Below are 23,235 nucleotides of genomic sequence, written 5' to 3'. Positions count from 1 at the left end.
ATATTTCCATCACCATCAACGACAGGCGACTTTGCGATAGAACAGTTTACGGCATTTCCTCTGTTACAAAAACGCGTTATTCCAGCAGAGTAGCGAATGAAGTCCCTTAACAGTTGCCATTATATTGTGTTACACGCTAACCTTTCCCGCAGCAGACGTTAATCTCACGCGATTCTCACGGTAGGAATCAGGTCAGAAAATTAGGCCACATTCCAGAGACACTTTACTCACAGGAGCCTTTTTAGCGGACAGCAGCGATAACGAGCAACGCATTTATTTCGCCGGTTAATTGAGCTAACACGTGACTCAAGCCATAACTGCCTGGTATGTGCGTGCGACATCAAAAACGTGAGCCGGCGCGGGCGTGTTCAGTCGCTTTACAGCGGGAATTTTGGCTTTACGAAAGGCTGCAGTGGATCAGGAGTGAGATTCAACACCGAATGTGATTCATTTACAGTATGAATCTGAGTATCCCTGTGTGAATTTACAATCGACATAACTTATCCTGCCTACAAAGACAGCAAACATACGAATAATTGTCGATAAACTGAACTAGGACTTATGATAATTACAAGAGGTAGGGAGATCGTTCGAAACTTACGTCAGAAGTAAGCAGAATTGAGCTAGACGTATGTCAGAGATACATATCCAGTTTCTGAAAATGCTGCAGAAGAGTAAAGGGATGAAATTCAGTAATATTTTCACACTGTAAATTTGTTAAAAGCTAGTAGAGAAGGTGATCGAACATACCTTTTTTTTCCAGTAACCAGCCTTTCAATCAAATATCAGTCACAAATTATTTAAATTACTTTTTATAAATGTAGTCTCTGCCGTACAGATTTTATTCGAACCATCCTATTATTAACTTATTAACACAGCAATGCGTGCAAAAGATCTGTTATCATCCAAATAGCTTGAATTTTTTTTTTTTTTTTTTTTTTTTTTTTTTTTTTTTTTTTTTTTGCGATGGATGCAGCAGGTTGTGAAATGGATTAAATTCTTTGAGACTTTTTCTTAGTATGTAGTGAAAATTATAACTGTCCTGTCTGAAACATTTAGTTATACATTCCCATTACTACTTTAGACAGTCGCCAGTCAGACAGAGAAATTTATCGTAGTGTGCACCAACTTTCTAATACCTTCGTCATAGAAAGCAGCTTCCTGTGCTTTCCACCAATTCTCTAGGCTGGTCTGCAGCTCGCTGTCTGTGCCAAGATGGTGTCCTCATAGCTAGGGGTTCATGTGAGCGAAGAGATAAAGGTCAGAGGGGGCCCAATCCGGGTTGCATGGAGTGCGATCAACCACTTCCCATCGAAGACGCTGCAAGAGCGTTTTTGTTGTAGACGCAATGTGCGACCGAGCATTGTCATCAAGAAAGATAATGCCTGATGACAACATTCCTATTCGTTTTTACTGAATTACCCTTCGTCAGCGACTTACTCGGACTGCCTGATCTATTCGCTGAGAAAGATCATCACTTGATACTCTCTCCCTTTCCTGGCCGTCTGCTTCAAAATTCGTTCACAATTGCCATCCTTTGCTACCACGCATGGCAGTTCCGTTATGTGCGCTGTATGAAGTCAAGCAGAACACCTCAGCACGAAGAAATCAAATGACCGCATTCATTTCATACTTATCATGAAAGACTACTGTTTTAGGCATATTTAAGAGCTCGCTGTGCGCTCAGAACTAAAAATGCGACATGACGCTATCGATGGGTACACGTCTGCGCAAAGCTTCAAGGGATTTTCACTGTGGTTTTAATTTTGCAATCGAATAGTCTTAAACAATAGCTGTCGTATTTACACTACTCTGTCATGCTATTATGAGACCTCTTACCTGTTCGCATGTATGTGGCTGGTTAAATGAATATTTGACTAATAGATACCAATACATTATACTGGACGGCAGATACTGTACAGGAACCAAATTAACATCACATGCACCCCAAGGAAGCGTAATAGGACCGCTAATGTTCTCAATACACACACAAACATTTTATCACACAGGATCAGCAGTACCATAATATTGTTCCCTGATGATACTGTTGTGCACCCGAAAATGATGCACAATCGCAAGCTAATTCAGAAAAAATCTTGGAGCAAATTTCCACCTGATATAATGAATGGTAGTTCCTTTTAAACGAGAAAAATGCCATATAACACCTATAACAAAGGGAAAGAAGGTATTAATACCCTAATGAAAAGCTGTTGGTCAACATATTGAGCACGTCACGTCTTATACGTATCTAGAGGTAATACTGAAAAGCTATATAGGATGATCAAGTAATATCTGTATCAGGGAAGGTGACGGGGAGACTTAGATTTGTTGCGTCTCATCTGGAACACTTCAGCTCATCTCTAAAGGAAGCAACATAACAGACGCTACTGCGACCGATTCTGCTGTTGCACCGTGTGAAGTCCTTATCAAATAATCAGGTTCATAGACATCGAATTGAGAGAGGCGCTGCTAGATACGTAACTGGTTGGTATAGCCCACATGATAGTGTAACAGAAATGCTTGGGAACCAAATGAGAAAGCTGGGAAGAAATACGACGTACTTCTCGCGATACCGTGTAGGGTAAGTTAGGAAACCTGAATTCGAAGACATTTCAACTACTACAAGTACTAACTTTTATTGGCGCACACCCGATGTTACTTTCGGTTCTGCAGAGCATTCACCGTCCGTTATAACATACTGGTTTTCACTGGTCAAATATCCATTGAGTAAAACACATATCTGGGACGAGGTAAGGCATTGTCATATCACCACACGTAAGTATCTTGAGTATAAGAGAGATAAAGGCCGATATAGACTTTTCTGTTGCTCACTACGCGAATAGAATAGGGGTCGATGCAGATAATATTGGTACGATATACTGTCTGCCATACACTTTCGAGTACCTTGCTAAGTGTGCACTCTAAGGGAACTAAAGAAAAGAAAAAAAAAGATGCATTCCGAGGGAACTATCCGAATGAGACGTTAGTTGGTACATGTGACGTAATCACTGATGAGCTAAAATAATTACGACCAATGCCCACCACGAGGTTGAATGCCTCTTGGTGATGTTGCGGCCAGGTGACGCAGTAAGGAAGGGATGTAAGCAGAAGAGAGATTCAAATGGTTCAAATGGCTCTGAGCACCATGGGACTTAACATCTGAGGTCATCAGTCCCATAGATTTAGAACTACTTACACCTAACTAACCTAAAAACATCACACTTATCCATGCCCGAGGCAGGATTCGAACCTGCGGCCGGCTCGGAAGAGAGACAAATGGGCAGTGATTATAGCGAACATATGGGCCGCAAATGCGGAAATCCACTAATATATGCGGTTTTAACAGAGGGCACATTGTTGTGGCGCTGTGGCTGGAAGCGAGAATCTCTGAAACGGCGAAGCTGGTTGGCTCTTTGCGTACTACTGTCCTGAGCACCTATGGAAAGTGGTTGAAGCATGGTGAAATAACGAACAGGCCGTACGGTATTGGGTGTCTCCGTCTCGTCAAAAGACGTAGCCGTCTGACGGTCCCCCACTGTGCAGTCCGGGATAGGCAGCGATCTGTGGCAGGTCTGGCGACAGAATACAATGCTGGTGCGGGCACAAGTGTTTTGGAGTACACCATTCAAATGCCACTGTTGAACACAGAGCTCCACATCACACGAACCTTGCATGTTCCTGTGTTGGGCCGACGACATCGTCACTTACCTTTCAGAGGGAACAGCATCACAGAGCTTTTACCGTGTATCAATAGAAACATGACGCCGTCTAATGAGTGGCATATCTTGTTACACCAGGTCGATGATTGCGTCCTTACAAGACGTTATCCAAGCGAATGGCTGCTTGAAAAGTGCACCGCGACACAGATGTAGGCCGGCGAGAGCAGAATTATGCTTTGGGGCTTCTATTCATTTGGGCTTCTATAGGAATTACGTTAGTGCTCGAAGACACCGTGGCAGTAGTGAACTACGTGACCATTACTGCGCTATTGTGTGTGTCAGAGTGCCTCAGCAATGCCTCTGCGACGTGAATATCGTAGTCGCTGGCGGCGCAGCGTTCCTATTTACAAGACATTGAGGGCGATTGATATTGATCTAGCTGGACAGTTTAAGCGGCTCCGGAAAGGCTCAAAATCACGAAAAGTTCAATTTTTACTTTTTTGCGTTTTCTGAATCTGCAGACTATTACCTTTTAATAGATATATAATTTATTCAATTCCGAAGACTACAACTATTTTTAAAAATTTTTTGAAATGTGTTCTACATGGGCGTGACCCACTGTGGCGCTGTTAAACTGCTGTCAAATGGTGTTATTATTAACGTCCGTGTTCATCAGGTACATTTTAGTGATGTGAGATAAAGTATGTGTTGTAGCTAACCTGTGATGGTTCAATATATATCGCTGGTGTGATTGTCGATTGTTTCATGTTTATTTACTCTGTCGTTATCTCGAAAACATTCGTAATTAATTCTGTTTCTTGAGTCTCTGTTTTGTTGAAGTAAATAATGAGTAAAAGTAAAGTTATTAGAAATCCTCTGAAGGCTTTTAAGAAAAGGAGAAATGTTGGAAAGCCAAAGGTATGTGTTATTACTGTAAATAATAACATTCTAACATGGTACGAGCGATGCTTGCTTTAGACAAGGAACGCCTTCGGGCTGCAGACAGGGCTGTAAAGAGTCTACAAATACAAGCAAGAGTAAACAGGAGGAGGAACAAGAGGAAGCTGGAGGAGGAGTATGCAGAGAATGAAGATAATCCATCCTATGGACCTGGAATGCACTAAAAAGTTAATCCAATCTTTGTCGCTCGATTCCCAAAACTTTTATTTTCTCATACTAATTACATGTTTTCTAAGGATCTTCCAAACATATTTGTTTCAAACTTTCAGTAAATGTTACACAGTACCTTCTGCATAATTTAACACAGCCTTTTTCCAAAAAACTGTATATTTTTGAATATATAAATAAAAAATTGCAAAAAAATGTTGTGAATTTTCATTACAATTGAAAAAAAAATCATCTTTAATAACTGAACTAAAATTTTGTAAAATCCCTGTGTTAAGTTGTAGCCCATATTCCAGTAAATAATCTGTAAAAAGTTCAACTTCCTACCTCAAATACTTTGTGAGGAAAGATGTAATTTATAAGCGTTATTTTAACATTGCAAGTATAGGGCGTTCCGGAGCCCCTTAATAAACAACAATTGATGGGAGATCCTAATGTGTTTCGTGGACTACGAATGCAGTGCACTTGTGATGTACAAGCTGTGTTTCGAAGCAGTACATGGCTTACTTTGGCACTTGTGTGGGGCAACCACGCAGACTATGGTGGCCTTGAAGCTTTTCCAGACGCTAACATCTTGGGTTGGAAGACATCGAGTATAGCAGAGAGTACAGGGCTCCTTGCTAAGGTTCCCTATGGGACTTTGGTGCCAGACAAGCCGTTTACTCTGCCTACAAGAAGAAGGAAGAAGCTTAATGCAGGCGAATATCTCTTCATATGGGCATCCCTTCACGGTTGAAGGTTTCTCTGATGGCGATGACATCTCCCAGCAGGATGACTCTCCGAGACACAAGGCCAGAATCCTGCTGCAGCGGTTTGAGGAGCATGATAATGGATTCACATTGATGTCTTAGCCAGTAAATATACTTGCTCTGTACCTATTGGAACACTTATCAGGCGCGAGCTGTATGTCCACAAACCACTGTCCCGTAATTTGCGGAAATATAGTGATTTGTGAGTAGACATCTTGTGCCACATACTTCTGGAAACCTATTAAGGACCTGTAGAATCCATGCCAAGCAGAACTGCTGCAATACTGTATTTCAAAACAGAACCGACACGCTGTTAAATAAATAGTCATAATACAGGGTGACTCAAAAAGAATACCATAACTTTAAAAATGTGTATTTAATGAAAGAAACATAATATAACCTTCTGTTATACATCATTACAAAGAGTATTTAAAAAGGTTTTTTTTTCACTCAAAAACAAGTTCAGAGATGTTCAATATGGCCCCCTCCAGACACTCGAGCAATATCAACCCGATACTCCAACTCGTTCCACACTCTCTGTAGCATATCAGGCGTAACAGTTTGCATAGCTGCTGTTATTTCTCGTTTCAAATCATCAATGGTGGCTGGGAGAGGTGGCCGAAACACCATATCCTTAACATACCCCCATAAGAAAAAATCGCAGGGGGTAAGATCAGGGCTTCTTGGAGGCCAGTGATGAAGTGCTCTGTCACGGGCTGCCTGGCGGCCGATCCATCGCCTCGGATAGTTGACGTTCAGGTAGTTACGGACAGATAAGTGCCAATGTGGTTCGTTCGAAATGCACGCTGAACAACTGTCGCCGATTCACTTCTGCCGTACTCAATAACACAAAAAGCTCTCTGTTGAGCGGTCGCCATCTTAGCATCAACTGACGCTGACGCCTAGTCAACAGCGCCTCAAGCGAACAAATGTACAACTAAATGAAACTTTATAGCTCCCTTAATTCGCCGACAGATAGTGCTTAGCTCTGCCTTTTGTCGTTGCAGAGTTTTAAATTCCTAAAGTTGTGGTATTCTTTTTTAATTACCCTGTATTTTGGCTCATCGGTCAAAATACAGACAAACAAATGATTATAGTGTTAGAATGATTGGGTGATTGATTCTAAAGAAAGAGCTTCACAAACTGAGAAAGCCAATAACGCGTGGGTCCACCTCTCGCCCTTTTGCAAACAGTTATTCGGCTTGGCATCGATTGATAGTGTAGTTAGATGTCCTCCTGAGGGTTATCGTGCCAAATTCTGTCTAATTGGTGCGTCAGATCATCGAATCCCCGAGCTGGTGGAAGGGCTCTGCCCACAGTGCTACAAATGTTCTCAACTGGTGAAAAATTCGGCGAACTAGCTTGACAAGATAGGGTTTGGAAGCACGAAGGCAAGCAGCACAAACTGTCGCAGTGTGCGGGCGGGCATTACCTTATTGAAAAGCAAACCCAGGATGGCTAGCCTAAAAGGCAACGAAACAGGGCGTAGGAAATCGTCGACGTGCCGCTGTGCTATTCGGGTGCCGCGGATGATAAGCGTAAGGGCCCTGCTATGAAAAGAAAGACCAGCACTCCTGGTTTCAGGCCGTATGGCAGCCGACAGTCAGATCGCTATTTCACAGCTGTCCGGGGCGTGTCCGGACACGTCTTCGGCCCTTACTCTGATTGACTGGAGCAGAATTGTCTTCAGTGATGAGTCCCGCTTCCAATAGAGCCCCGAGGAACATCTGGAGACGCACTGATCAGCAGTGGGATACCAACCTGGCTGTCGTCTGCAGCACGGCATGACAGCTAGGAGTGATGGTCTGGGGTGCCACTCCTTTTCATAGGAGGATCCCTTCGGTTTTCAGCCGTGACACCATTACAGCGCGGCGATACGTTGACGATATTATACGCCCCGTTTTGTTGCCTTTCATGGCAAACCATCCTGGGCTTACATTTCAGCACGAAATGCCCACTCGCACACGTTTTCCAGTCTTCGGTGCTCGCCAAACCCTACCTTGGCCAGCAAGGTAGCCGGATCTCTTCCTACTTGAGAACGTTTGGAGAATTATGGGCAGCGCCCCGCAACCAGCTCGGGATTTTGATGATCTGACGCACTAATGGGGCAGAACCTGGCACAATATTTCACAGAAGGACATCCAACAGCTCTTTTTTTATCAGTGCCTAGACGAATAACTGCTTGCTTACTGGCCAGAGGTGGACCAACGCATTATTGTCTTTTGCAAATTGTACAACTCTTTCTCTTAAATAAATCATCCAATTTTTCGGAAACTATAACCATTTGTCTATACACGTACATCACATCATCACATCTACCAATTTCCGACCCATACGGATAATGCCTGCGTGGATCTTCGTTTCTCTCTCTCTCTCTCTCTCTCTCTCTCTCTCTCTCTCTCTCTCTCTCTCTCTGTCTGTCTCCCCTTGTCTTAGAGTGTATATGTAAAAGTGAAATCCGTAACATCGTATACTACGCAAGGTAGGGAATATTCGAACAGATGTGCTATTGTACTGAAGACTTCTTGGCAAACGGAACTCAGTATATTATTTTTAATGGACAGCTGTTGTTAGAGGCGAACGTACCGCACGGTGTATCTCAAGATGCGACGACAGGGGCACTGCTGTTGAGTCTGTAGATTGCCTAAAAGAAAGTTGTCGCGAATTTCTACGAGGTAGTATTAGTCAAAAGCAGAAGAAAAATAGAAGATGTTTTGAAATGATAATTAAATCAAGACCCTAAGCTGTCGACAGGCGTTGATATACACCAACGGCGACAGTTGAAAATGTGTGCTCCGACCGGGACTCGAACCCGGGATCTCCTGCTTGCATGTCAGACACTCTATACATTTTTTTAAATCTTATTTTGCTCTATATTGTTCGTTGAATTTGTTCGGGGTGGACGTCCGATGATATCCGTTCAGGTTTTTCGTTGATCCGTTCACTCAGTTTTTTATTACAGAGGGTAGCTAACCCTCTGACCGAACCCGCTGAGCTACAGTGCCGGTGATCCATCTGAGCCACAGAGGGTAGAGAGGATAGTGCGACTGCAGGGACTTATCCCTTGCACGCCCCCCGTGACACCCACATTGCCAACTTAACGTCCACACATTACATTCGTAGTGCCCCTGCCCACTACACCCACTACTCGCGGCAGGCAATCTTATCGAGTCCAGTAACAGTTCGGGTAATGCGTGTGCATCTCTACAGAAGAAGGAGGTCAATGGCCGGTTAGCCTTAACTATATGAAGATGTATTGGTTTCCGGACATATCATTCCTACAATGATGTGTAATGAAATCAATGCCTCCTCTATTTTTCTTCTACTTTTGACTAATACTACCTCTTGTCACTCCCGCCCCTGTGTCGGGACGAAGTAGACACAATGAGCAGTGCTAGACGTGGTTACCACGCATCCTCACACCTCCTACAGCCCTTCTTCTCAGTGAATCACTCACCCTTTCAACTTACGTCGCTCAATTGGTATTTTATCACCTGAATTCGTCACATGTTCCTCGTCCAAGGATTGGCCATACACTAGTGTCTAAGTCCAACAGAAATGGGTTTAGTGAACAGGGAGGCCTTACTAGCGAACCTCCTCGAACAAATCCTCGCCCTTGGAACATTGCGATAACGTACCGTGACACGATCCGTAGAAGACGGGACGGTGTTAAACGACAGTAGTCGTCTTTCCTCAAGGGTAACGTTCTCCAGTAGAGCTGGTAATTAATCGCGTGTAAATAAGTGATGCACAGCACGTTACTAATCTGTCTAGTAATTTGCAAAGCTCCGAGCTATTCACCTACAGTTCCCTATCATACGTTGATACTTTTTAGCGATCCTGATGCCTCACCACCATAACTACTCGAGGATTTGCAATTTGCTCACACCTGCGTATTGTGTCAATTCATAATGTGATCTGTTGTAAATCCTAAGTCACGGGTAAATAAAACGCTGTCTCTGAACGGCGTATCTTAAACAGCCCATATCTCAGCACATACTGATTTCCGCATGTGTCAATGTAAAAACTTTTCCTCTAGTTTCGACCAATACTACCTTTTGTAACAATGTGGCACACCTTTTTCTAAACCCCTATATACCAGTATGTAAATAGGTTGGGACATAACGTCTTCAGTACTATGAGACTGCTCGGAAATGACGCTGTTGTAGCTTCGTCAGAAAGTTGTTAGGAAATGCAGAGGCACTTTCAAATGATCAGCATTTAGTTTAGAGATTGTGAACTGAATCTAAGCATAAATAACAGTACTATAAAGCGCGGAAATAGTCGAAAAGATCCGATATAGTTTGACTATGCGATCAACGATTAGTCACTGAAATCAGTCACAGCTTTCAAGTTACTAAATTGCACTATCGTCCGGGGCTAAGTAAGTTAGCAATACACATACCAAACTCAGATTTGTTGCAAGACAAGAGGTCGCTTCAAAAATTCCTGGTATGACCATTTCCTGACTGTTATTCGTGGGTCTCAGACCGTTACCAAGTTTGCTTAATGAAACATAGAGGACAGATTCGCAGAAGAGTTATTTCTTAGTGAAGTGAAAGTGTCGAAAGCATTCTCATCAGAGGACAGTGACAGTCGCTACTACATAGGACGTTGTGCATCGTACAGAGCCTTATTCACAAAATATCGAGAGCTCGAGCCCCAACACGACTCAAGATAAAATTTAAATTCAAAATTTAAAAAACCCTGACACAAAACAAACTCCAAAAAATGATATGTATTGCCCCGTTAAGTTTAAGCAGTAATACGAGGGCTGTTCAGAAAGTAATGTCCGATCGGTCACGAAACGGAAACCACTGTAAAAACCAAAAATGTTTTATTTGTAACATTTAGATACAGCCTCTAGCAACTTCTCTACATAGCCGGCGCTCCGACTTAGACATTTGTCGTAGCGTTTTACCAACTTCCCAGTATCCTCGTCCCAGATGGCAGCCGCCTGCGCTTTCCATCAATTCTCTATGCTGGTCTGCAGCTCGTTGTCTGTGCCGAAATGTCGTCTTCATGGCCAACGGTCCATGTGAGCAGAGATGAAACTCAAGGGGAGCCAATTATGGGTTGCATCGTGGGTGATCAAACACTTCCCATCGAAAACGCTGCACGAGCATATTCATTGCCCCTGCAGATTGCTGCAGAGAACCGTCATGAGGAAGAAAACACGTGACAGTTATGTTATGAGGGCTGCATAACATCAGGCCAAATCTCTCACCAGGCCGTCATACTTGATGGGAGACACTATTTTGTAGGCAACTTTAAATGCTCGCTTTGCGCTCAGAACTGAAAAGAGCGACGTGATGCGATCGAGAAGTATGCTAGAGACATTGGCCATCACGTCTGTCCAGAGCTTCATCGGATTTTCAATGCAGTTTCCATTTCGCGCCTGATCGAACCCTACTTTCTGAATAGCGCTCGTATTTCGATCCAAACGTCGTTGCGTCTTGGGACTTCAAAGTAAATAAAAATATAAGAACTTAACAGAATACTTTTATTATTGCTGGGTATAGGCCTCTTCTGTTTGGCGTCAACTCTTCCAGTCGTGCCTTTCTCGCATCCATATATCAAATGAAATTACAATCACTAATTACATACAGTATATTATACACAGTATATTATATACAGCATATGTCCCTGATTAGCCTAACAATGTTAAGAAATAGAGTTAACTGTTTATTTTACATTATATTTTTATATAATTAAGCACTAACTTAATTTCACGCGTAAATATGTCTTAGGGAGCCCATGTCCTGCAGTGGTCTGATGACAGCTTAGTAACTCACGCTTCATCAAACCGTTAGTGCGAGTCGCGCGGCTCGCGGTCCGTGACAGGTGCGGCGACCCGAACGGGCAGTCGTATGAGAGCTGTGTCTATATTGCGAATATTTCGGAGTGAATTAATTGAGACTTAGCGATTTTATACTGTCGTTTATATACCTACCTACGGTGCCTAGGTAGCGTACTTGTATTTATATTTAATACTTCATCATTTTTAGATGTGTTTTGCTTTTATGTTATTTACTTACAAGGGAAACTCTCCATCGCACCCTCCCCCCTCCCCCCTCAGATTTAGTGGTAAATTGGTCCATTGGATAACTCATCAAAACTGAACACTGATCAGACATGGAAACAGAAAGAAGGTGTACTGAACTGTGAAAAAAAGGAGAAAAACAGAGACAGTGAACGTTCTTAATTTAATGTGTGCTGTACTGAGGAATGTTATTCAACGTTGTGTCGTGGTTGTGGGGTCACGGTGTTGGATTACGATGGGAGAGATGTGGGTTCAAATCTCTTTCGGTCCTTTTTTTCCCCTTCACAAAATTACGAACTTTCCGTCCGGTCAATGACATATCTGTTGCCTTTCTTCAAATTTGCGTAGGTGTCGTGGCGTAATGTAACTCTGCAACAGCGAAGTGTTACGAAGGAGCCTCCCGACGTACGTACCTCCTGCTTGCTCTACACAGGTGCCAAATGTTATCTCTCTTGCGTTCCATTTTGGAAGTTTTGATTCATGAATTCCTTCATTGTAACATAGTTCACACACGTTAATTTTTTGTTTTAATTCCTGTGTAGAACAAATAGGAGATACGCACGTGTGGAGATAGGCTCGTGTGGAGGTCTCTTCGTTACACGTCGGTGTTGCAAACTGACATTACGCCACGATACCTACGCAGATTTGAATACAGGGAAGACTCATCAATGACCGGACGGAAAGTTCGTAGTTTTGTGAAAAAAAAAAAATGGACCGAGTGAGATTTAGCCCGAATCTTCCCCGTCGCACTCCAACACCGTGACCACACAACCGTGACACAACTTCCATTAACGAGCTATCCAGTGGGCCAACATACCACTAAATCTGAGAGGCGTGAGATGAGGAGGCTCCCTTGTTAGCGGTCCCCCGACGCTTGGATCAAAATATTATTACTTATATTAAACTTAAAGATATAATACATTTTTTACTTTTTAGAGGTTTTGAGTCTTTAATTTTTAATTTAAATTTTGTTTCACGCTTTTTAAATTTTTAGTTTTTACCAATAGACAAGGAACGATCGACTCACTGTATCAACACTCACACAAATACATTCCCGTTATCTTAAGCTGGACTGTTACTGCCCATGAGTTCCAAAGGACCTCTGTAGAGAAAATTGTCATTTATTTAGGCAAAAGTGTTTTTACAAAAGACCAATCTTACGTGGCCTTAAGTCGCGTAAAAAGCTTGCAGGGTGTCGCTATTTGTGAACTCAATCGAAGATCGGCTTTACTAGAATTGCGAGGACTGAGAAGCAGTTCTTGAGTACTTTATTTTGGTCAAAGTGTCGTACTTTATTATTTAAAAATACTTTTACACTTAGAATACTTTGCGATTCTTACTTGCAGCTACAATTAGTAATTAAAATCCATGAAACATTATCATTTCATCTTAACATGTCACTTACGTGATTTACATGTTTCTTTCTTTTATTTCACACATACATTCGTTGCCTATATTTTAGTATATATTCATCAATAATCAATGGCGATAGTTATAAATCAAGTTAGAAGAAAGAGGGCTGCTATTGTGCTCTCTTGCGACAGATTACCTGAACTATTAAGGCAAAATCATTTATTTTGGACTGAGTTGTAGACCTCAAAAAGAACTGCAAAACAGTCTGCGGGAGCATAAATTTATCTTTTACAGTTGAATCACACTCACCCTTTTTCTGCCTTGTAGGTGCTGAAACGGGCGACTTGAAAAGACAAGAATCATCTTTGTTGGTCAACCTTAAAACATAAACATATGAACTCGCAGACTTTTATTCAGACGTTTTTGAGCTGTACACTCTGGTACTAGGTAACTTGACGTAGCTTTTATTTATCACATCAAGAGAGCACGCCGGTGTAAAACATTTTTACGTAATTTATCTGATGAAATTTAAAAGGCTGAACAGACATTCATGGAACGTAGCTAAGAACCATCCTGGTTAAACCAGCTTTAAAATAAAATAAATAAGTAAATATACTGTATTAAAATTGGACCTCTCGTTTGGGAACAACGATGCAGTACACACAGATACAGACACACACGTTTAACTTACATCACCTCCTCTGTTTGCATTGGGGGTTAAAGAATTCATACCGTATCTTGCAACATATATCTCGCATAAATTCGCGCTACTGAAATTAGAGAAATTCAGAAAAAGAAAGCCTTACTTCATAAGGACTTCTTACTTAAGTGCAATCTTGTGCTAAACGATAAACGATGCTTTGGAATATGTTTTCTAACATCGTCTGAAAACTATGGCAGCTCTCCCTAAAGACTATTTCCTAACGTGGCTGATATCTACTACTCGAGTCAGGTCCATATATCAGGCTACAACCGTGTTCTGAGTCACATTTAGCCGCTACATCAATTTTCTTTCAGAATACTACTCGTCCCTTTCTTGAGCTAGTTCTACATAAATGTATTCTACTTTGCAAATCTTCTTGATAAATGCCGCTGATGACAGGAAATAAATTTGTTCTGTCCTGTGAAACACGTCGACTGAAAAGTAAGATTCGGTTTAATGTCCCGTCGACATCGAGGTATTTGGGGCGGAACACAATCCCGGATAGTGCTAAGGTTGGGATAGGCAATCGGTCGTGTCCTTTCAAAGGAACCATCCCGGCATTTTCCACAGTAATTTAGGGATATAAAGGAAAACATAAATCTGGATGGCCGGACGTGGGACTGAACCGTCGTCCTACCGAATACGAGTCCAGTGTTCTAAGCACATTGCCACTTTGTTCGGTCGTCGACTGAACCGAATGCAGCCTGTACACATGGAATCGACACCCATGGTGAGAGAGGTATTCCAATAAATAACAGAAATTTTTAAAAAAAGGCAGATTATGTATACTTAAAATGGGACCGAAATGCCCTGTTCTAACGAGCTTAGTCCCTACTGTCGTGTCTTTCTATTTAAAGTCCTCGACATATGACGAGAAATTCCAGCTATCGTCAATATGTATCTTCAGGTACTGCGATAGCGCGAGTTGTAGGTTTTCGTCCCGCTAACGGTCTATACAGTCCACCTACCTCGGTAAGCGCCTTGTTGTCCGCTCCTTCACTTTGCGTTGGTAAGTATTGGTTCCGTCTACAAAGGCAGCGTTGAAGAAAAATCGACTGAATACCTATCAAGCAAAGGCTCCATAACTCAAGTTGGGAGGCAGCGTTTGTAAGTTCGTAAAATTTCGGATGTTCGAGATTCTAAGGACTTGTTTCAAAATGTTTTAAAGCTCAGCTAGTTAGGATAATTACGAGGTTTGTCCAGAAAGCAATGCACCGCTTTTTTTTTCTCGGTCGTAAACAACGATACGAATGCGAAACGTTACGTATGTATTATTTGAAGTCACCTGAGTGAGCGCGACAAGTCTCCGTCACTTCCGACAGACAGCGTAGTTGCAGGGCAGTTTCAAAATGAAGTCTGTAGGCAAAGTACGTTACAAGCAACGTGCCGTCATTTCTCACAGCACAGAAAGAAACTGTGGAAAATATTCCCAAGCGCTTTCGCAGAGTCTATGGAGCATCTGCTGTCGACAGAAGTACAGTTAGTCGCTGTGCACGGACTGTGAGGTCATGAGAAGGCGGTTCGGCGGAGCTCCACGATGTGCAGCGGTCGGGGAGACCATCCACGGCTCTCACACCTGACACACCTGACTTAGCCCCCTCGGACTTAACCTGTTTGGGTCATTGAAGGATGCCATTCTTGTAAGACACTTTGAGGACGATGAGGCGATAATTCACACAGTGAAGCACTGGCTGGCTCCGCCAGCAGGACAAGGAGTGCTACCGACAGCTCATACACGCCCTTGTTTGACGCTGGAGGAAGGTCATAGAACGGGATGGAGATTACGTGGAAAAATAGGGTGAATGGGTAAATTATCATTCTTTCGTGTGCGTAGTTCTCACTGTATTCAATAAAGAATTGTTGAAGAAGAAAAAATGCGATGCACTACTTTCTGGGCAACCCTCGTACGTGTTGTGAACGGCTGTCAAATGTTTTAAGAATTCTCACATGAAAAATTCGGAGAACACGCTCTCGTAAATAAATGTTGGAACATGCATGAAGAGTAAATATTGTATTGGGGCAAATAAGGCTTAAGGATTAATAAACCGAGAAATTAAATTTTATTTACAATCTACGTAACTGCGTACACATGATAATATTACAATTCCAATTCGAAAAAAAAAAAATAAATAAAAATGTTGGAAGTCTGTATTGTGGGTTTACACTAACTTTAGCTCAAGAAAAAAATGTTTGAATACAGCGACGCAGGGACGATACAGTCGTCAGTGACAGAGGAGGCCGCTTTAATACTTTCGACTTTCACGAGTTACTAGTAATTTGCTAGAAACTGTCCTACATGATAGGTTAATGACTTCAGTATCTCTCATAGTGATTACCATACTACAAGAGTGATAAGACCGTCATTTTTCCTTTTCTTGGCATAATTCCGTATCTTCATGCGGTCTGCATGTTAACCTGGACTTGTAACGTTAGTGATAGACGGTGGGCGCGTGCCTTTTCTGTCAGACATCTCTCGCTCTTCCTCCCCCCCCCCTTCCCCCCTCCCACCCTCCTCGCCGCCACAGGATGGAATTTGTGTGTCATACGTCTGCGTCTCGAGTTACCCAGTGTGAAAGAGTGCTATCATTTTCGAAGTGTTTGCGGAGCGTGTGAATGAGGCAGGACAGGGGTACCAGCCCGGTATTCATATAGTCGGACGTGGGATACCACCTAAAAACCACATCAAGGCTGGCCGGCACAGCAGCCCTAGTCATTAATTCACTGGTCGGACTTGCACGACGGGAACTCAAATGTTCAAATGTGTGTGAAATCCTATGGCACTTAACTGCTAAGGTCATCAGTCCCTAAGCTTACACACTACTTAACCTAAATTATCCTAAGGACAAACACACACATCCATACCCGAGGGAGAACTTGAACCACCACCGGGATCAGCCGCACAGTCCATGACGGCAGCGACCGGAACTTACCCACCCCGGAACAGCGTACTGACGTGCGCGGCTATCCTGGATTGTTAGAGCGATACGACTGTAGGGGCCTAATATCACGGGTTAACAGTTTTATTGAACATTAAAAATAATTTAGTTTGACGTGTAATCTTCAATTTTCATTTACTATTGGTGGGCATAAAAAAAGGCAGGTATTCAAATGTTCTCGCGAGAAACTGAACTGACCAGAGCCACCAGGGACAAAAAAGCGTGCATTTAGCTATGATTGTGTCTTGCCGACGCTGACGTAAGTGCCGTTTTGGTAGGCCTGCCCTGGCCTCTTGGTGGGTTCCGCGCCCCGCTGCGTGACCGGTACGTCGTGTCGTTGACCTACCGCAGCTTCCACTGCGTGTGACTCACGAAAGTGCGTGACGTAGTGCACTTTTGATGGCTGCCGGTCACGCAGGGTATCTGCAATTCTGAGGCCCGGAATCGGGTCACCACCACACATATGGTATGTGCATATGCATAGGCGATAAGTACTCTCTGGAAATGCGCCACCGTGTTCATTCACGACAAATTCTTATAAACTTTAATGTCATATCTCTGGTTAGTTCTAGTGATAAATATACACTGTGTATCACAGTTATCGACGAGCACTTACGCGGGTGAAAATATTGAAAGCAAAAACATTCCATTAAATATAGGTGCGCAAACGAGATGTGTGCGATGTACAGGGGTTCGACAAAAATATGTAAACACCGCGAGGAGTGCATGCTTGAACAAAAATGCAAGGGCTAGCTGAGCCTGCATGTGGCGCTGTTGTATTTGACGGCATCTGTGCGATGTCCTCTGTACGTTTCAAGAGTCACTCTTCATCAGAACAGTGGTCTGTTTAGTTGTGAGTGCATTACCAGTGTGACGGAGCTGAGTGAATTCGAATGTTGAGAGATTTTTCGTGCTGGTATAGTGGATGCTTCCGTAACCAAAGCAGCCGAAATTTTAGGTGTTTCAAGAGCACAGTGTCGAAGATATACGTACCATAAATAAACGAAACGACAAAACGTCCAGCCCTGATGTTTGTGCCCCCACCAACTTTAACTATTACCGACCTAGCCCACGCCACATCAGAGCTGCTCCCCTCTTTCCCTCTCCATCCATCCCCATCCGTTTCCTCTTGCAGCCACTGCCCTACCGACACGACACGCTGCTCTCACCCTCTGCCTTACCCACATACTGTTTTTCCCTTTATACACCTCAGCTCATCTCCATAGTTTGTCCTATCTAACAGACCCCTATCTTTCTATTCACGCGCCTCAGCCCTACGGAACATACTCTCTCCTCCCGCAACACCTCTCACCCTAGTGCAGGTCCTTCAGTTTTTAAGTGGAAGTACAGTGCTTCGATGTTTGTATCACATTAATGTCACCTCCCTGCGAGGTGTTTTTAAATTGTATAAATTTCCACTTTTTAACTGTCCGTCTTTGATTATTAATTTAAAATAAAACACGACCTCAAATTTTTTTATATTTCTCGTTGTAATTTTTTTTAATTCGCTTGCCTCAAGAGCGAAGAATTGCACTGCTGACAGCCCATCCCAAACCCATGTGGTGCGAGACAGATGAAATAACAATAAAGAGAAAAAAGGAAAACGTCATGCGATAGGTCACAGCGCGGGTGGAACTGTGTGCTCAGTGACTGTAACAGACAGTTATTGGAGAGGATTGTGACGAAAAATAACAGAATGAGAACTTGAAAAGTCACTAGATAACTGAGTATCACACTCGCTAACACTGTTAGCGCCAAGACAGCAGAAAGAGTGCTCCATAAAGTGGAAATTGCAGGGCGAGGTGGAATTCCAAAAGCACTGATTAGCGATGCAAATGTCCGTAACAAGAAAACGTAGTGCCGATACCATAAATCGTGGACTATGGAGCTATGGAAGAAAGTCATTTGGTCGACTGGCTGCTGTTTCACACTGTTTCCAACTTCTGACTGAGTCCTAACCCGTCGCCGCTTAAATTTTCAGTACTAAGCATTAGCAATCGTGGTCGAAGATTTCCGGCATAAGAAGTCACTTTCATTTAGCCAAAGAGAGCGGAGGAGCGGAAAGGGCAATCTGTTTTCCTTGGGGTGGGAAACCGCCCCTAAAGGCGGAAGAATCAGGAATGATCAACGGCATGAGGATGCAGAAGTCAGTGGAAAACAACGCGTTAAAGACACATAACGTGTATCCACAGGACATATGGCCTGTAACTGAAAAAGTGTCATCAAGATCTCCCCATTGGCAAAAGATTCCAGAATAATCCCCCATTCGGATCTCCGGAAGGGGACTGCCAAGGGGGAGATGATCATGAGAGAAAGGTTCAATAACTAATGAAACGTTCTATAGCTCGAGGAGCGGAATGTCAGAAGTTTTTACGTGGTAGGGAAGCTATGAAATCTGAAAGGAGAAATGCTAAAGACCAATCTACGTACGGTGGGCGCCAGTGAAGTGAAACGGAAAGAAGACAAGAATTTGTGGTCAGATGAGCATAGGGTAATATCAACAGCAGCAGAAAATGTTATAACGGGGGTAGGATTCGTTATAAATAGGAAGGTAGGGTAGAGAATGAGTTACTGTGAACAGTTCAGTGATACAGTTTTTCTCATCAGAATGGACAACAAACTATCACCAATAGCAATAGCTCAGGTATAAATGCTGACGTCACGAGCTGAAGACAAAGAAATAGAGAAAGTAGATGCGGATATTGAAAGGGTAATACTAGTACGTAAACGGATATGAAAATCTAATAGTCATGGGCGACTGGCATGCAGATGTAGGGGAAGGAGTAGAAGGAAAGATTACAGAAGAGTATGGGCTTGGGACAAGGAATGAGAGAGGAGAATGATTAATTGACTTATGCAATACATTTTAGTTGGTAACAGCCAATACTCTGTTCAAGAACCACAAGATTAGGAGGTATACTTTCAAAAGGCCGGGAGATAACGGAAAATTTCAGTCAGGCAACGATTCAGAAATCAGATACTGGATGTAAGGTCTATCCAGGAGCAGATATAGACTCAGATTACAATTTAGTATTGATGAAGAGTAGTCTGATGTTTAAGAGGCTAGTCGGGAAAAATCAAAGCGTAAAGAATTGGGATATTGAAGTACTAAGGAATGGAGAGATATGCTTGAAGTTCTCTGAGGCTGTAGATATTGGGATAACGAATAGCTCAGTAGGCATTTCAGTTGAAGAGGAATTAAAATATCTAAAAAGTGTAACCACAGAAGTTGGAAAGAAAAACATAGGTGCAAAGAAGATAACTGCGAAGAAACCACGGGTAACAGAAGAAATACTTCAGCTGATCGATGACAGATAGAAGTACAAACATGTTGAAGGAAATTCAGGAATACAGAAACGTAAGAAACGTAGAAATAAATAGGAAGTGCAGGGAATCTAAGGTGCAATGGCTGAACGAAAAATGTGAAGAAATAAAGAAAATGACTCTCTGAAGGACAATATCGATCTTGGTGTAGATCCGCACTGAAGACATCATTGGTCGTCGGGGAGAAAAGCCGCAAGAAACGAGAATAATTCACAAGGGTGGATAAGTTGAGAATTTTGGTGCGACGGGAGTGGTGCTGGGGTAGCCCGTGCAGCCGGGACGACCACCGCGTCCGGTTGGCTCAGCAGTCAGAATATCTGCCTAGGAAGCAGGAGGCCCGGTTTCGAATATAGGTCCGGTACAAATTTTCAACCTTTTATACAGGTTTAAATCGCTGCCCACTCACCAGAGTGTGTATTTCCTCTGTGTCTTAATTCACAGTGGATGCTAGATCAAAATTGTGTCTGTTCTTACGGGCATGTTCCAAAGAGTAGACACCACATATATAAACAAATATGTAGTAATTAATGTTTATAATGTTCATGACGAAACGTTAATTTGCGTTTTCTTCCTATAAGGTGTTAAAGTGTAACACCGAGAATAATTACACTGACACAGTATTGGTTATTGATATGTGTATACCTGCTCCCTTGAACCATGGACCTTGCCGTTGGTGGGGAGGCTTGCGTGCCTCAGCGATACAGATAGCCGTACCGTAGGTGCAACCACAACGGAGGGGTATCTGTTGAGAGGCCAGACAAACGTGTGGTTCCTGAAGAGGGGCAGCAGCCTTTTCAGTAGTTGCAAGGGCAACAGTCTGGTTGATTGACTGATCTGGCCTTGTAACAATAACCGAAACGGCCTTGCTGTGCTGGTACTGCAAACGGCTGAAAGCAAGGGGAAACTACGGCCGTAATTTTTCCCGAGGGCATGCAGCTTTACTGTATGATTAAATGATGATGGCGTCCTCTTGGGTAAAATATTCCGGAGGTAAAATAGTCCCCCATTCGGATCTCCGGGCGGGGACTACTCAAGAGGATGTCGTTATCACGAGAAAGAAAACTGGCGTTCTACGGATCGGAGCGTGGAATGTCAGATCACTTAATCGGGCAGGTAGGTTAGAAAATTTAAAAAGGGAAATGGATAGGTTAAAGTTAGATATAGTGGGAATTAGTGAAGTTCGGTGGCAGGAGGAACAAGACTTCTGGTCAGGTGACTACAGGGTTATAAACACTAAATCAAATAGGGGTAATGCAGGAGTAGGTTTAATAATGAATAGGAAAATAGGAATGCGGGTAAGCTACTACAAACAGCATAGTGAACGCATTATTCTTGCCAAGATAGATACGAAGCCTACACCTAATACAGTAGTACAAGTTTATATGCCAACTAGCTCTGCAGATGACGAAGAAATTGAAGAAATGTATGATGAAATAAAAGAAATTATTCAGGTAGTCAAGGGAGACGAAAATTTAATAGTCATGGGTGACTGGAATTCGAGTGTAGGAAAAAGGAGAGAAGGAAACATAGTAGGTGAATATGGACTGGGGCTAAGAAATGAAAGAGGAAGCCGCCTGGTAGAATTTTGCACAGAGCACAACTTAATCATAGCTAACACTTGGTTTAAGAATCATGAAAGAAGGTTGTATACATGGAAGAACCCTGGAGATACTAAAAGGTATCAGATAGATTATCTAATGGTAAGACAGATATTTAGGAACCAGGTTCTAAATTGTAAGACATTTCCAGGGACAGATGGGGACTCTGACCACAATCTATTGGTTATGACCTGTAGATCAAAACTGAAGAAACTGAAAAAGGTGGGAACTTAAGGAGATGGGACCTGGATAAACTGAAAGAACCAGACGTTGTACAGAGTTTCATGGAGAGCATAAGGGCACAATTGACAGGAATGGGGGAAAGAAATACAGTAGAAGAAGAATGGGTAGCTTTGAGGGATGAAGTAGTGAAGGCAGCAGAGGATCAAGTAGGTAAAAAGACGAGGGCTAGTAGAAATCCCTGGGTAACAGAAGAAATATTGAATTTAATTGATGAAAGGAGAAAATATAAAAATGCAGTAAATGAAGCAGGCAAAAAGGAATACAAACGTCTCAAAAATGAGATCTACAGGAAGTGCAAAATGGCTAAGCAGGGATGGCTAGAGGACAAATGTAAGGATGTAGAGGCTTATCTCTCTAGGGGTAAGACAGATACTGCCAACAGGAAAATTAAAGAGACCTTTGGAGATAAGAAAACCACTTGTATGTACATCAAGAGCTCAGATGGATACCCAGTTCTAAGCAAAGAAGGGAAAGCAGAAAGGTGGAAGGAGTATATAGAGGGTCTATACAAGGGCGATGTACTTGAGGATAATATTATGGAAATGGATGAGGATGTAGATGTAGATGAAGATGAAATGGGAGATATGATACTGCGTGCAGAGTTTGACAGAGCACTGAAAGACCTGAGTCGAAACAAGGCCCCCGGAGTAGACAACATTCCATTGGAACTACTGACAGCCTTGGGAGAGCCAGTCCTGACAAAACCCTACCATCTGGTGAGCAAGATGTATGAAACAGGAGAAATAGCCTCAGACTTCAAGAAGAATATAATAATTCCAATCACAAAGAAAGCAGGTGTTGACAGATGTGAAAATTACCGAACAATCAGTTTAATAAGCCACATCTGCAAAATACTAACACGAATTCTTTACAGACGAATGGAAAAACTAGTAGAAGCCGACCTCGGGGAAGATCAGTTTGGATTCCGTAGAAATACTGGAACACGTGAGGCAACACTGACCTTACGACTTATCTTAGAAGAAAGATTAAGGAAAGGCAAACCTAGGTTTCTAGCATTTGTAGACTTAGAGAAAGCTTTTGACAATGTTGACTGGAATACTCTCTTTCAAATTCTAAAGGTGGCAGGGGTAAAATACCGGGAGCGAAAAGCTATTTACAATTTGTACAAAAACCAGATGGCAGTTATAAGAGTCGAGGGGCATGAAAGGGAATCAGTTGTTGGGAAGGGAGTAAGACAGGGTTGTAGTCTCTCCCCGATGTTATTCAATCTGTATATTGAGCAAGCAGTAAACGAAACAAAAGAAAAATTCGGAGTAGATATTAAAATCCATGGAGAAGAAATAAAAACTTTGAGGTTCGCCGATGACAATGTAATTCTGTCAGAGACAGCAAAGGACTTGGAAGAACAGTTGAATGGAATGAACAGTGTCTTGAAAGGAGGATATAAGATGAACATCAACAAAAGCAAAACAAGGATAATGGAATGTAGTCGAATTAAGTCGGGTGATGCTGAGGGAATTAGATTAGGAAATGAGACACTT

Source organism: Schistocerca cancellata, chromosome 2 (assembly GCF_023864275.1).
Source record: "Schistocerca cancellata isolate TAMUIC-IGC-003103 chromosome 2, iqSchCanc2.1, whole genome shotgun sequence".
In the NCBI taxonomy this organism is placed as follows: Eukaryota; Metazoa; Arthropoda; class Insecta; order Orthoptera; family Acrididae; genus Schistocerca; species Schistocerca cancellata.
This window is presented reverse-complemented; position numbering follows the sequence as displayed.